General features: G+C 40.1%; 2 long non-coding RNA genes across 2 annotated transcripts in view; one reads left to right on the top strand and one right to left on the bottom strand.

The window, feature by feature from the left end:
- LOC139041228 (uncharacterized) overlaps positions 1-6,905 on the top strand; it is a 31,595-nt gene extending 24,690 nt beyond the window's left edge. The window contains exons 3-4 of the long non-coding RNA XR_011496057.1: positions 2,855-3,051; positions 5,216-6,905. This is a non-coding gene — a long non-coding RNA (uncharacterized lncRNA). The remainder of the gene's footprint in view (positions 1-2,854; positions 3,052-5,215) is intronic.
- LOC123279065 (uncharacterized) overlaps positions 1-15,364 on the bottom strand; it is a 1,363,420-nt gene that overhangs the window by 1,050,751 nt on the left and 297,305 nt on the right. The window lies entirely within an intron of this gene.

Here is a 15,364-nt window from a genome sequence, read left to right as displayed (position 1 = left end):
CATCATCAAACATAAATTTTATATACAAGATTGGGCTCAGGCACCTGCTGAAGGAACATGTAAGTTACGTGAGCAAGTGGCATAGATACCCCTGGCTTCATTCCTGTTGTATTACCTCCTTCCTCCTGTCCTGTACCTATGATCTCATGGGGAGTTCCCTGTGGCTGGTTGGCTGAGGAATAAACAAAAATCAGGTCTGGTTTACAAACGGTTCTGCAAAATATGATGGTACTACCTGAAAGTATATGGCTATAGTACTATAGCTCTGAAGCCCATTGCACACCCATTCTGGGACAGCCCTGAAAGACAGGGGTGGACGAAAATTCTCCCAATGGGCAGAAATTTAAGCAGAATCCAAGTGGTTCATTTTTCCAGAGGCACATATGTATATACAGAGTCATGAGCAATGGCTAATGGTTTGGTTTTGATGGTCAAGGGCTTGGAAGGGACATGATTAGGAAAGTGATGACAAGATGGCAGAGATGTGTGGACAGACTTCTCTCAATGGACAGAGTATAAAAATGTGTGCCCCATGTGAATGTTCACCAAAGAGCAGCCCTGAGAAAGGAGGATCTTAATAATCAGATGGATAGTAGATTTGTAACCATTAGTCGTCCTTTTTACCCAACTACTCCAGTATTTTTTCCCATTAGGCTCATGACAAAAAAGTGGTCATGGCAGCAAGATTGTGGTTATGCATGATCTTAGCAAGGAGGACTTCCACTCACCAATTCTGACCTGGTTACAGCTACTTCTGATTGCCCAACCAGCCAACAGCAGAGACTGACACTGAGAATCCCCTCCGCTGTATGCCGTTATTCTCTGCTGGGATCACCCACCTAGTAGCAGTTTGATTAGGTAAGATCACTTCCATCAAGGAAGAGGAAGCATTTTATTTTCACTGGAAGATGCTTATGCTGGATACAGATCTACCTTCCCCGCCCACTGTATCTGTTAACATTATCATCAATTGACTTACAAAACACTTTACCCACTTCCATGATATTCCATACAGTATTGCTCTTGACCATGGAACTCATTTTACAGTGAACAAAGTGTGGCAGTAGGCTAATTCTTATTGGATTCACTTGTCTTACCATGTTCACCATCATCTTGAACTAGCTGGTCTGATAGAGTGGTAAAATGGCCTTTTGAAGACTCAGTCACAGACCTGGGTGGCAATGCCATATAAGCCTGGGGTAATGTAGTATATGTTCTATATCAGTGACCAAGAATTCCTTACCTCTGGGGAATTTTAGTGGAAAGGCAATTAGAGTTTATGATCCTAGATGCCCTAAGAATATACACACTAGTTCATGTTTCCAAGGGACCTGTGAAATACATTCTGAGTTTCAAACTACCAGGTCAGAGATGAGATTGCCTTAAATTGAAGAGTCTGGATTGTCATGTCTATAGAGTGATTGTCCTGTATTCCAAAATATATAACACAAATAAGTAAATATTTCTACATTGAATAATTTTCTTATTCAATGATATTTGAGGAAAGGAATTCTCCTTGAAAGAAAATGGCTCCAACATATAATTTTAAAGGAAAAACTTGGAATAGTAACATTTACTTTGATGAATATTCAAGCATTTAAAACTCTCAAATGTGTCACGTGAAGAAAAATTCACCAATTCCCAATGTCATCCAAAGTAATTACAAACATAACTGGGATGAAAATTTATCAGTGTCAATTACCGTTATGTTGCATAATCCAAATGCTTCATTGGATCTTGAAAAGTTAAATAGCCACATGGGCCATGAGATTGTTCATCAGTCCACAAAAAGAAAGAAAAAGGAAAGAGACTATATATGGCATCAGCACTTTGTGCAATCTGCTGTGTGTGTCTTATAGTCACGACTGATGAGCAAACTCCCGGGAATACCCTAACTCTCTTTTTGAGTCAAGAATCCTGAGACTTAGTGTTGGTTGGAAAGTGGAGGGGTAGAAGACGTTGGTCATGGCAGTATGACAGCAGGGATTCCAACTCCGACTCCAAGCTCAGGTTTTTCCCCTCCTTCCAAACTGTCCTGGTTTGTGAGAGGCCCATTCCATGGGGGAAACTGGTTTGCACAGATATTACAGTACATTAAAACTCTTGAAACTTTGTTGCACTTGCTCAGCTACTTAATTTTAACTCTGTTAAATGTGACATACTTGCCAAATAACTCTTGTCAGTGCCTATCACAAACTCTCATAGGAAAGTACTAATTAAAGTGTGAAATTTAAAGGATGAATTACCTGTGAATGATAGAGGTGCCCACAGGCCAAATACCTGCAATTTGCTCCCTCTTGACTTCTCTGAAGTTCTGAGTAACCAAAACACACAAGACCTGGGCTTAATCCTGAGTCTGCCACATGTTAGCTGGGTGACTTTGGGGAAGACACCGAACCGCTCTAAGTCTTAGTTTTCTCTTCTGTATAATGGCATAATAATATTGATCCCTTGCAGTGTATCTGGGCACTGCCTATGAAAACACTGTAAAATCCCAGCTGTAAAAATACTGCTTGATTCATACGAAGCACTCAATAAATGGTAGCAGTAATTATTTTATGACATCCAAATTTACAAATTAAATGTGGTCATGAGTTGTTACCTTTTGAACAAGAAAAAATACTAATTATATACCAACATTTTTTACCTGTAAACAAAAATAGAAAGTGACAAGTAGCTGCTGGAAACTGTGCAGATAAGGTTCACAAATTCTTCAGCATGATTGTTTGCCTTTTTCTTTCTAACTTGAAAACAAAGGTAATCTGTTTTCTGAGCGTTCTGCCACTTCACCCCCCATCTTTAACAGGTCCTTATTTACTTGTTTCTAATGACTTCCTGCTGCTTTTTTCATCAGGCTGTCTCATCTGGAACAAAACATATGTACTGCAGGCCCCAATTAAGGCTAACTAAAGCACCCCTTGCTTTGGGTTTAATCCAATCTGCCAGCGATCAAGAGAGATGACCCCTCAATGGAAGCTCCGCCACAGCTCGGCTGCCTTGCTGAAATGGGGCACTGTGCCCACATCATGTGTCAGCCCAAAATGATACCAGGTGAGAATGAAAAATGACGGAATCTCTGACATGACAAATTATGCCTCAGACCAGCAAAGGGACAGTGAGAAGGCATTTAGGAAAACCACAGAAAAAGTATTCGGTAGGAATTGCGAAAAGAAAGTCCTTAGAAAGTAAGAAAACACACAATTTCCAGTATATGGTTTTCCTCTCCTTGACCCTCTGTACAGCTCTGAAATCAAATCAAATTGGGAGGGAGATTATTTAAGTTTGATATATTTATGTCCTGTTTTACCAAGAAATGAGTTAACATGTCAGTGGTTACTGTCTTTTTTGACTCTTACTTAAGCTCTAAGAAATTTTATTTTGAGTCATTGCTTGGATACACTGGAGCATTGTCTTTGATTAATAAGAACTGTTATTCAATTGTGTGCCCCTGAGAAGCAACACTGAGACTCACTGAGATGTAGCAAGTTACCTGGCCTGCGCTGCTGGGCTCCCCTCAAAAGCAACCATCTCATGCTTATCTCTCCTCAGTAAGTCCGTGCAATGGCACCTGCCAGGCAGCCTCTGCAGCAGTGCTGCCTGAAGAGGGACTGCAGGGACAGGTTCTACCTCTCCAGGGCCATGTGTCCTCACCCTGACCTCGCTGCCACACTATTTTATTCTTCTTTAGTCTTTTTCAACCCTCCTCCAGAAAATCAGAGGAATTCCCGGTGGCGGGATAAGAAGACATTTCCCCAGCTGGTTCATGCCCTGTGTCACTGAGTGATGGAGGGAAAGCAGATGGGTGTTGGATCCAGACAGGCCTGGATTCACCTCTGGCTTCCCTTATTCCTGTCCATGTGATCCTAGCCAAGTTCTGATTTTTCAGTCTCCATGCTATCATCTGGGCTTTTGCTTTAAGCCAACATTATACAACACACTAAATAGTTGGGGATTAAGTGATCAAATAAGTATAAAGTACCTGTAATGCCTGATAAAGACACATAACACATAATTTCCTTCATTTGTTTCAAATTATATTCATTTATGTGATATGGAAATCATATTCAGTTATCTTCCAACTTTACAATGAATCACAACCTCCTGAAGGGCCCGGACCAAATTCCTCATTTCTGTTCAACTACCCACTACACTTGGCTCCAACAGATTCCGTGCCTGCAGCTCTATTAAAGCCTGCACACCTACTGTCATGGTCATCTCTTTTCATGTGAAAGCAAAAGGCAGGGTTGTTGGTCCTCAGAACAACGTCAGAGCACATTTCTTTGAAATCAGACAAATTCCTAAGTCGTTGCGCACCTTTGAGGAGCTCCACTTTTTGCTTAGAATAAAGCTCTTCTTCCCTGGCATCTTATAAAAGCCTCTGAATTATCTGGGTCCTGCTCATCTTCAGCCAGTCCACACTACCCTGAGCCACTCCTATCCACCACAGTCTTTCAGTCTGCACCTGGACTTCTTTCTCACTGCGTCTAGAACATGCTTCCCACCTTCTTCACAGCCTACTCATTTCTCAAGACTCAGACCAAAGATTCCCACCCCTGGGAAGATTTTCCTTATTGTTTCAGGCCGGGAGGACTTTCTGGCTCTGCATTCTCAAAGTCAGGCCGCATGTCAGCCTACAACCATACCTGCCAGAGAGTTAACACTCAATACACAGTTCTTAAATTACTTAATGAATAATATTTGTCTCAATGTATTGTCATGACTCGACTGTTTCTTTTTATCCATTAGAAACCCCTTAAGAACAGAAAATGGTGTTCTAGCCTAGCACCAAACTTGTCACACAGAGGGCAGTCAATACCTGTGTACTGAGCAAACCAGGTAGCTAGCTACACAGATATTTAAATTTCTCTTATATACAGTTGTACTGCTATATAGATGAAAAGGACAAGGCTGCATAGGGTGATGTACACATTAACTGGGTTATCTTTATAGGAAAGGCAACAACTTTTAAGTTTATTAATAATAATGACAAATAGAAATGGCAAGCAATAGGATATATTGGAGTATATAAGGAAGCCATTTGGTGTAAACCTAATTAAGCCTGACTTTGTTTTTCCAAAAGGGCCTGACATGGCCATCGAGCATGCATTGTATATCTGCTTTAAACATTTACTATGGCAAGAACAAATGGCCTTAAGATAAAGGTGCAACTTCCCCCGACATTGGCATTTCCTTAAGCATAAGCATCTTTCCTTAGGCTAGGAACTGATTGCTGTGCTCACCTTTGACCATCCAGCTCAGCTGTGACCACTCAGCTTGAGACAACAGACCTGCCACCCTGCTGTGTTCACCAAGACAGAAGATCTAGCTGCTGTGTCCATCAATCACTGTGCCAACAGAGCAGTCTTGCCACTATTGTAAAAGGGACATTTCAATCATATGTGAAACATCCTTTCTGGGGGTATATAACCACTTTGTACACCCCACTTCTTTGGTGCCCTTTCTTCCTTCGGGAGGAAAGGCCCTGGGCCATGGTCCTCACATTTTAGCTCAGAATAAACTCTCTCAAATTTTCATTTATAGATTGGTTACGGATTATTTTCGTTGACAATAATAACTAATATTTATTATTTGCAAGCCACTGTGCTAAGAGCTACATAAGCATTATCTTATGTAATCACTATTACAACGCTATGAGGTAGGTACTGTTGTTACTCTCAACTGAAAGATAAGAAACTGAATGTTACAAAACTGGTGAGTTATCAATGTTGCAGCTCTAGAGGGTAATGAACTTGGGATGAGAATTGTCTGTATGAAGACACAGCTCAAGCTGTCAAGGATCTGCTATGCTGTCCACCACTGCTTCTGTGGATGATGACCTTCCAGATTGGCACTAATAAAGTAACAATATTAATGCTTTCAAAAAGATACCCTAGCAGCTTAGAGAAATGCAGGTAGAAAATGATTGAAACATTCCCGGGGAGAACTTTAAGTTTCAGGGGACTTGAGGTCATTAATTGGAGTCTGATGAACATGCCCAACATCTGGTGCAATGCACACACTGTGGGGCTAGTGTTGCAGCGTGGTCAAACACAGATTGTGCACAATCAGATGCTGCACACTGTGAAACTTTGAAAAGGTGAGAACAGAGGATGCCTATGTTATTCAACCATCACGATAACTTTATGACGTAGGGCATTCAATTTCATTGATTAACAAATTAGTTCATTCAGCTGCAGTAAGATGATTTTTTGAAATTTAATTTCTGTCTTGCTCTAGTTACTGTAGGAATAAGAAAGATAAAGTTTTCCCTCATTTCCCCCTCTCACTCCGATGACTCTCTGGGTTCTTTTGTCAGGGTGGGGGTGGAATAGAGATTAATATCTTGTATTTCATAGAGGACTCTAAAGGCTATTATCCCTGTGCCCCATGTGGCCCAGATCTTTGTTTAGCTAGGTATGGTGGCTGGCAATTTGAGAAGGACAGGGTTGTCATCCGAGCAGTGGGTAGAGGGTTGGCTTGCCATAACCTGGGAAGACTGAGTGTTATGGGTTTCTAGTGGTGTTCTTTGGGCATCATCAGTATACAGCCCCCCAGGGCAGGTAGAAATTTCAGCCAAGTCTACTCCATGGGTGTTTTTGGAGAGTGGAACTCAGCAGATATCCCTATGTCCAACACAGCCAGAGTGCAAGAGCACATCTTTCAATGGCCCCTGTGAGTCAGCCAGCCCAAATGGTGGCATCTGTGATAAATTTAAAACCAATGGGCACTTCTTTAGTTTTTCTGAACTGTGAGAGCATAGTTTTTTATATGATCCTAGGGAACAATTTCTTGATCCTTCCCTTATCCTTGAAGAACTGAAGTTAGATTTCCAGGCAACCCTAGAATGTGGGAATGCCTCCTTGTATAATTGGACATAGGAGAAAAATAAATTAGTCATTTCCTGCAACTGAGTGTCTTGGTATATATTTATGTTGATTACACACTTATTTAACAAACAAACATTAATCACCGAAATGTTTTAGGCATTCTGCAACAAACAAGGGTAAGATAATGGTCAACACATAGCTCCTGATTCTAAAGGGCCCAGGGTACTGGCGAGACAAAGATAATTGACAAAGACAACAAAGTATAGAATACTCAAGACTACAGTAACCATATGCAATCAATTTAAAAGGATCATAAAAGAGAAACTGCTGATTTGATCTTTCAGGATCAGGGAAGTCTTCCTGGAAAATAGAGAACAGCTAAGCAGAGATGTAAAAGGCAATGGAAAGTTGGGCAGGGCAACAAAGTTTGAAGAGCATGGGCTCAGAATGATTAAGCAACTTGCACATCTAGAAAATGGCAGAGCTGCCATCCAAACTCTACACTATTTCTACTAATGCACACTATTAGGAGAAGGACTGTCTAATGAAAATAGGAATGAATCAACCAAAGAAAATTAAAAGAAAAGCAGATCTCAGCTACTGAGGCCAGCATAGAACTCCATGCTGAGGCCCCATCCAAGCCCCAATCTCCAGAAACAGATGAGCAGGCCAGATGTACACAGTGAGTCTACTCTTTTACTGGTTCAATAATTCTCATTACAGTGATTGCAATCAAATGTTGGTAAGATCTGAGGCTCGGAGTCTCTCTTCCCCCCTATAATTCCATGACATGAAACAGAGCTGCCATGGAATCTCCAGACTAGAAAGGAAACACTCCTTCCTCTCTGGATGGACCCCTGTAAATACCATTGGCTAGAAGATGCTAAAATGAGAAAGGCAGTGTTAGAAAGCCCCTAGGCTTACCATACGTATTATACCAAGCACACAGGAATTGCATCCATGAGAGGATAATGCATGCTGTGCAGCAGCAGCTGCAGCAAGAGCGGCAGCCATACACAGCTGTGCTACAGCCACCATGAATTTGCATGAGGCGTAATTTTATTAGATAGATGGCCCATTTGATTAATCATAGCAACTGGTGAGAAGAAATATTTGCATAGAGCATGTCTTTTCTGTGCTAGCATCCATTGATATGTGAGACACATTCAACCAAATGCGGTTAGGAAATGGGCAGCAGGCACATAAAAGGTTTATGTTGTTTTTACGAACAAAATTGCTGTTTACAAATATCGCACAGCAGGTTCTCTGTTTTGTAGATAGAAATAATTCACTCCAAAGCTATAAAGGTCCCAGAGAAATGGGTTTGCTTATATTTATCCCATTTTAAATTATGAGAAACCCATGCCACTATCCCAGAAACTTGCCCCTTCTTGTCCGGGCCTTGAATATTCACACACACTAGCCAAATGATGAATCCTAGCTGGGAAGGCATGTGGCCACAGTCCATTTACAGCACGTTAGCTAAATATTATTATTCTTTGCAAAGTGCAGGCAAACACAGGAGTTTCTATAGCAAGAAAAGCCTTATTCTGTGATTTTCCAAAAGGGGTATGTTTCAGGCCATTTCAAGGGAACAGGAGGGCAAAGATTGCAAGTGAATGAAAAGTTATTCCCATTGTATAGCAGCTTTGAAACAATCTTCCCAGACATAGTTTATAACTTTTTTCAAAAGGAATGTAAAGCATAAACTTTCTTTTATCTGCCTTCCTTAAGCGTTCCTTATTCTTTTTTACTTGGAACAAACAACTGCTTCATCTGGAAAGTGGGATTGGCTTTCAAACTTATTGTTGATATCATTAAAATTAATGGAGAGTGGGCCTGGTCCTGTGGCTGAGTGGTTAAAGTTCTGTGTGCTCTGCTTCTGCAGCCCGAGTTTATGGGTTCGGATCCTTGGTGTGGACATACTCCATTCATCAGCTATGTTGTGGCAGTGTCCCACATACAAAAAAATAGAGGACAATTGGCACAGATGTTAGCTCAGGGCCAATCTCAGGGCCCCAAGCAAAAGGAAAAAGGATGATTGGCAATGGATGCTAACTCAGGGCAAATCCTCCTCAGCAAAAAAAAAATTAATGGAGAGGAAGGCTCTCCCACCTCTGTCCAATTGTTAAAGATATTTACAGGACTTCTGGGTTGAAAGGACAACTAAGCACATACTTTGGCCTTCTATCTATAATAGCACCTTACTGACCACCAGAAAATATTATTACAACAACCACAAAAAGAATAAAATCCTAACAGGGCTGAAAAAGAAAACACAAACATTTATTTATTTTAAAATTTTAGAATTAATGGGTAGCTATGCAAATAAAACCTAGTAACAATTATAGAATGGAATATAAGCATCATATCACTATAAACTTTTAAGAATGAGCTGGAAGAAAAGAGAAAGGATAGAAAAGAGAATAAACATTAACTTTTTAAAATTAAGCCATCAAAGACAAGACTATGTTATTTTAAGTTATAATGTTGATCATTAAAAATCTAATCGAGGGAAGAGTTTGTTTTTCACATTATATCCATTTGCATTGTTTTAAAGGTTTTGTTCCATATGTATTTATTTCCTCTATAAATTAAAACATGAGCCAGTTAGATAACCTTTGGTAATTACACAAAATTGCATACTGTGTTATAGCTTAAAAAATGATAATCACCTATCTATAGGAAGATGTCCACAGCATATTACTAAATTTAGAAGCAAATCACTAAGTAGTATATATACTCTGATTCCAACTGTGTTAAGAAAGAAAATATCATTTAATATTCATAAAACACGTTTGAACTAAGGGCAATAGCTATAATGGGAAGAGCAACTGATGGGACCAGGAGAGAAGCAAAGGGAAGGTGGGAATACCCTTATGCCGTTTATTGTCTCTGCTTCTGTGACAACGCTGAGGGAGACTTTTACCCTCCATGGTAAGTGAACAGATTTGGCTCTCCTGAGGAATGCATGTGTCAGATTTTGAAAGAGCCCATGGGGCCTACACAGGGCACAGTCTCATGGCATGAGGGATCCACCTCTCATATCCTGGTGCCCCCATCAGCAGTCCACCCTGTGGCCCCTTGCTTCTGGGTTGCCTCAGCCTGGAGACCACAACTTTGCTCAGGGTCTGCTAGAACCTAGAGGAACTCACCTCCCCTTTGTGCTTATCAGATCAGATCAGATGGTAGGAGTTCAGCATGCTCAACTGATGCTTTCTCTCTTTGCCCTGCCACATCCTTCCAGTTTCCTGTGCCCATTTTCCACCCCTTCTGCACACATACCCATCTCAGATGAGCAAACCCTCAGACCAAGCAAGGACCCATCCTGGAATTGTGGTATCAGCATGCTGCTTGTGGACATCCTCAACCTCATGGTTGATTCTCTTGGATTTAGGGAACGGAAAGCCTCTCCAGAGGAACACTGCATCTTATACAAGATCAAACTCCCTCCCCTATAGTCTTTCCCTTCAAAGGCATTTTCTTATACAATAACCCCCACTTATCTACAGGGGATGCGTTCTAAGACCACCGATGGATGCCTGAAACCACAGATAGTACCTACCTCTATATATACTGTTTTTTCCTATACATACATACCTTTGTCATAGGTTTAATTTATAAATTAGGCACAGTAAGCGATTAACAATAACTAAAATAGAACAATTACAAAAATACACTGTAATTAAAGTTACCATAGAGCTTAGCAACTTCACCGTATGGCTTTTTTCTTTCCTTATTAAGTCCAGAACTTTTACCTTTTCACTTACAGGAAGCATTTTATAGTTTCTCTTTGGCATACCTGAATTGCCAGCATCCCTACTTCTGCACTTGGGGCCAATAGTAAGTAAAATAAGGGTTACCTGAATACAAGCACTGTGATAATGCAATAGCGGGTCTGATAACCGAGCCAGCTACTAAGTGACTAACAGGCAAGTAGTATATACAGCATGGATACACCGGACAAAGGGATGATTCACATCCCATCCTGCGAGATTTCATCGCACTACTCAGAACTGCGCACAATTTAAAACTTATGAATTGTTCGTATCTGGAATTTTCCATTTAATATTTTCAGACCACGGTTGACCATAGATAACTAAAGCTGCAGAACGTGAAACCACAAATAAGGGAGGACTACTGTAATTGAGGAAAGGAAATGGCAACATTTTGCAATAAAACTAGTTCTGTCCGTGAATCTTTCAAAAAGCTGAGATTGGTGGGTGGCCTGAACTATAGATGACTCCTTGACTTTGGAATATGGAATGCCTTTTGACCTCAGCTCAGGCCTGAGAGAACAAGAAAAATCTGTCTATATATATCTGGTTACAATGAGCGATCACTTCAGCAGCTATTACAGTATTCTAACTAAGAGACGATAAGACTGAGGTAGGGCAATGAATATTAGCACGGAGGTTATAGAGGAAATGTAAGTGATATTTATGAGCTAAAATAAGCAGGACCAGGTGGAGTAATTCAAGTGCGGGAGAGACAGAATGAATGAGAAAGAGAAGGGATCAAGATGGTCCCCAAGGTTTTTGACTTGAGTAGTTCCATGGATTACCAGCTGAGAAGGCAAATACAGGAGGACAGGTTTAGAGGAGCAAAGATTATGACTGGACTTTGGGGGAAATTTCAGTTTGACATATCTGCAGCACCCACTGAAGAAAATGCTCAAAAATAGTTGGTCTGAAACTCAAGGTGAACAATCAGAGCTAGAGTCCTATTTGGGAAGTCCTATATTTATCTTTGGTGGACAGGATCAGAAGGAAAGAAAAGGAACATTTGTTCTCAGTGAAAGAAAAAAGTCTCAATTATTTGGTGACAGGAAACTTTCTTTTTAAGTAAAAGAGTAAAGAAAGGATGGGATGTTTCCCTGAAGATTTACCTCAAACTCATGTGGTCAGTTATTGGAGGATCCGGTACTTCTAGCAGAATTAGTGACTTAGCTAGCAGCCACAGTGTTGCCAGACACTCTTCTTTGGCATCTTACTAGAGCAGCAAAAGAAGGTAGGATGGTATGGAAAACATGACTCCCGACTTCGATGAATTAAAAACTTCCTATGCGCTACATTTCCAATATTACTAAGGGGACCATGTCTAACTTGGAGCCTAGGAAATGCTATTTTCTTGCTCTTCTTAGCTGGATCATTGAAATGCATCCTGATCACACGAAGAGAAACTTAGTGACAGAGTCTTGTCCTGGTAAATGATTATAGTTGGGACATTTCATTAGAAAATGAGAATTTCATTGCCATCCGTGCAATAACCTCCAGGGCCAAAATAACTGAATGAGGCTTGTAATATCTCAGGCGTAATATTGTAGTGGCTGAAAAAACTGATATCATCACACGACTATTTTGAGCATCTGTAGTCCATAGATCAATAAATTATTACTCTGTCGTATTGTATCACAGGGGATGTGCAGAAAATAAATTGATTTTATGATTGCTCAGTTTAGTCATTAAAAAATATCGAACACAGGTACTATGTGGTTCTTTTTGCTAATTCAGATGCTATTCTAATTTTTTTTTGGCGTATAGAGAGTCAATCAATAAATATCTTTCTTTTGCCAACATTTCTCCCTACTCCCTCCTTCGAGCTGCCTTCCACAACCCCCTGCATCTAGCAACTAGAATGTGCCTGAATCACAGGAGGACAGGGAAAGAAATCGAACATATGAGGTTCATAACTTAGTTGGGAAACAAGATTAAAAGTTAAAGAAGAGAAGCTATGGGTATCGAATTCCACAGGACAGACTATAAATGTGCTGGAGAAGCTGTCCAGGGAAGCCAGTGATCAACAGAGCTCTAAGTAGTAAAGCCCTTCACGCAGCCTGAGCTACTTTTGGAAGGGTGGAAATGATTTAAATAGCAAAGAAGAGTAGAAAGATCATCTCGGGCTCAGAAGGAATACAATGAATTAATATTAAAGAATTAGAGTGCTTTATTTCATGTGGGCATATGTGGGGATGCTCATTAAGGAAAATGATTTCACCAGATGAGTAGGTTCCTAATTATTGACTAATTATGCACTGTTTGAGACATTGCTCTTCCTTTAGCTACATCCTAAAGCTGGGTTGCTCAGAATTGATTGGAAGGCCCTTTTGATTAACTACTCTAGACTTAATTCTTGCAGGGTCTTGTTCACTCCCACAAGTTCCTACCGTATTTACCCTTATTATACCCACGTTCATACCACAAGGATAGACCTTTTGTGATGTTCTCCATATTTGTGATAAACCCCTACTTCCAACTGCCTATCACTCCACTCTGCATCTTAGTCAATGGTACGAAATTTAACTCATTATCTTCTCCCCCTACCATCTTGTTCCCCACAAGATTATAAATCATGCACCCAAACACCTAAGCCAATAACCTGAAAGGGGTTCTTGACAACTTCTGCTTTTTCATACTCCACATCCAATGAATTTCCATGTCCTAATAATTATATCTCATAATTAGCTCAAACTTATTACTTTCTCTCTATTCCCACAGATAATAACCTGTTGTGTTTACAATTTACTGGGAATCTATAGCTATAAAATTTTATATCTCACATAAAAGAAAAATGTTTTTTCATAGGATTAAGCATATAGACAAGACAGTTGTTTGTCCTTATTTTTGACCATGGGATTAGTATGCAAATGAGGATGATAATTATCATTAATATTAAAACGATAACTATCATTATAATGAGCATTACAATTTATTCAGTGGTAAGCACTCTATTCAGTTCCGAATATATTATGCGTGAGTTTGTTAAGCAACAAGTAGCAGTGGGTATATATTGGAAGGAATTAATTCAGCAAACACCTAACGGAAAACTTTCAAGTCTTGATTAACAACCAGAAGAGAAAATAATTTAGATTAATATTTGAGGGAGTCAGTCCATGCTATAAGAAAAGGAGGTGACGGAACTACATCCTGCTAAATAGGATTAGTTCTTGTATCTCTGAAATGGTATCACAAAATAATGGAATGATTCTAAGATCAACGGAGACAAATTTAAGTTCACCGTAAGGAAAAGCTTTTAATAGTCAAAGCAGTCTGAAAAAAGGCACAGCTGTCATAGGTCGCAGTTTTCTAGCACTGGAAGAAATGGTCCAGAAGCTGGGCAATCACAAAGCAAGAGGGCACTCAGGGGATTCAAATATGGATGGGTAAACCTTGAAGATCCTCCTGTCCAACTTCCCTATGTGTGGCAAAACTGCCCAAAAGATTCTCACTTTCCTCCTTTATGAGGCTTTTAAGAACTTTGAACCCCGTGTGAATTAGTACTCTTGGGCTTGCCGAATCACATGGAAGCTGCACTCAAGTACAAATCTATATCCTGCTGAGATGCAAGGAGAAACAGTCCCAACGGAAAACTTCAAGGATAGACACCTATTCTTTGTGGCTAATTGGTCACCTGTTGATATCTCTTCCCCGAATGCGATTTAATATCTCTTCAACTCACTATTCTTACTATTGAAAAGGATTTTTTGTGTGATTGCAGGAGAACACACAGCTGTAAGAACCAGGAGTCTTTATTTCAGTAGAATGAACCAGCAAACAGCTGAACTGGATTATGACTCACTTGACAGCATCCATCTGAAAAGACCAATTGATCTTCTCCTCTGGAGCAATTTCAAGATTTCATAAACCATTCATGGGCATAAAAAATGTGTAGAACACAGATCAATCAGTCATTTATTTAAAAAAAAATACAGAGCATCTGCCATGGGTTACCATTGTGTGGACCTGAGACTGAATAGATGAATAAAGCATGGTCACTTCAGAGGAACTCACAGCATATTGAGCTTAATAGACATGTGAAAAATGTCATTGCAGCCTGATGTAGGGCATATCACATGCGCTTATACACATCCTGGAGGAGTGATTAACCCTATCTGGTGAAACTGAGAAAGACTTCACAGAGATTACATTTCAAGAGGCCTTTATAAAACGTACTCATTTGTTCATTCATGTATTTATTCATTCATTCATTGATCTATCTTTTCATTCAGCATTACTATACACTAGGCATGCTCTTGGCTGAGAAAGAGAAAGACTGAAAAACAGCCTTGATTCTGAAGGAGCTCACAGAAATAAAAAGAACATTCAGACACCAAACTAGTTCTCCAATGATACCAAGGAAGAAGACACATAAGGGGAGAAAATGAGTTTCAGAGAAAATGTAACATCTGGTTAGTGGTAAAGGACCAGTGGTGAGTGCTTACCAGGCTTCGGGTGCTGGAAGAGATAAGGGAATGGATGTTTCTTTACATGGATTAAGAACATGTAGTTAGGAAAGATGACACAAAACGAGAACTGGATAGAAAGACTTGGGTGTGTGGGGCAAAGCAAAAGATGAGGCTAGAAAGGAAGCTTTGGTCTACCCCTAAGGGTCTTTTCATGCCACGCCAAGGACTTTGAATTGAAAGGAATTATGTAAGCAGTCTTTTGTTGGCTTGCTTTTCAGATAGGCATGGCGGCAGTTTGGAGGATGAATTGAGTTTCATGGCAAGAAGGGAACTAAAGGAAGTCTTGCAGCTA

Source organism: Equus asinus, chromosome 20 (assembly GCF_041296235.1).
Source record: "Equus asinus isolate D_3611 breed Donkey chromosome 20, EquAss-T2T_v2, whole genome shotgun sequence".
NCBI classification, from domain to species: domain Eukaryota; kingdom Metazoa; phylum Chordata; class Mammalia; order Perissodactyla; family Equidae; genus Equus; species Equus asinus.
The sequence above is the reverse complement of the archived record's forward strand: the minus strand, read 5'-3'. Positions and strand labels throughout refer to the sequence as shown.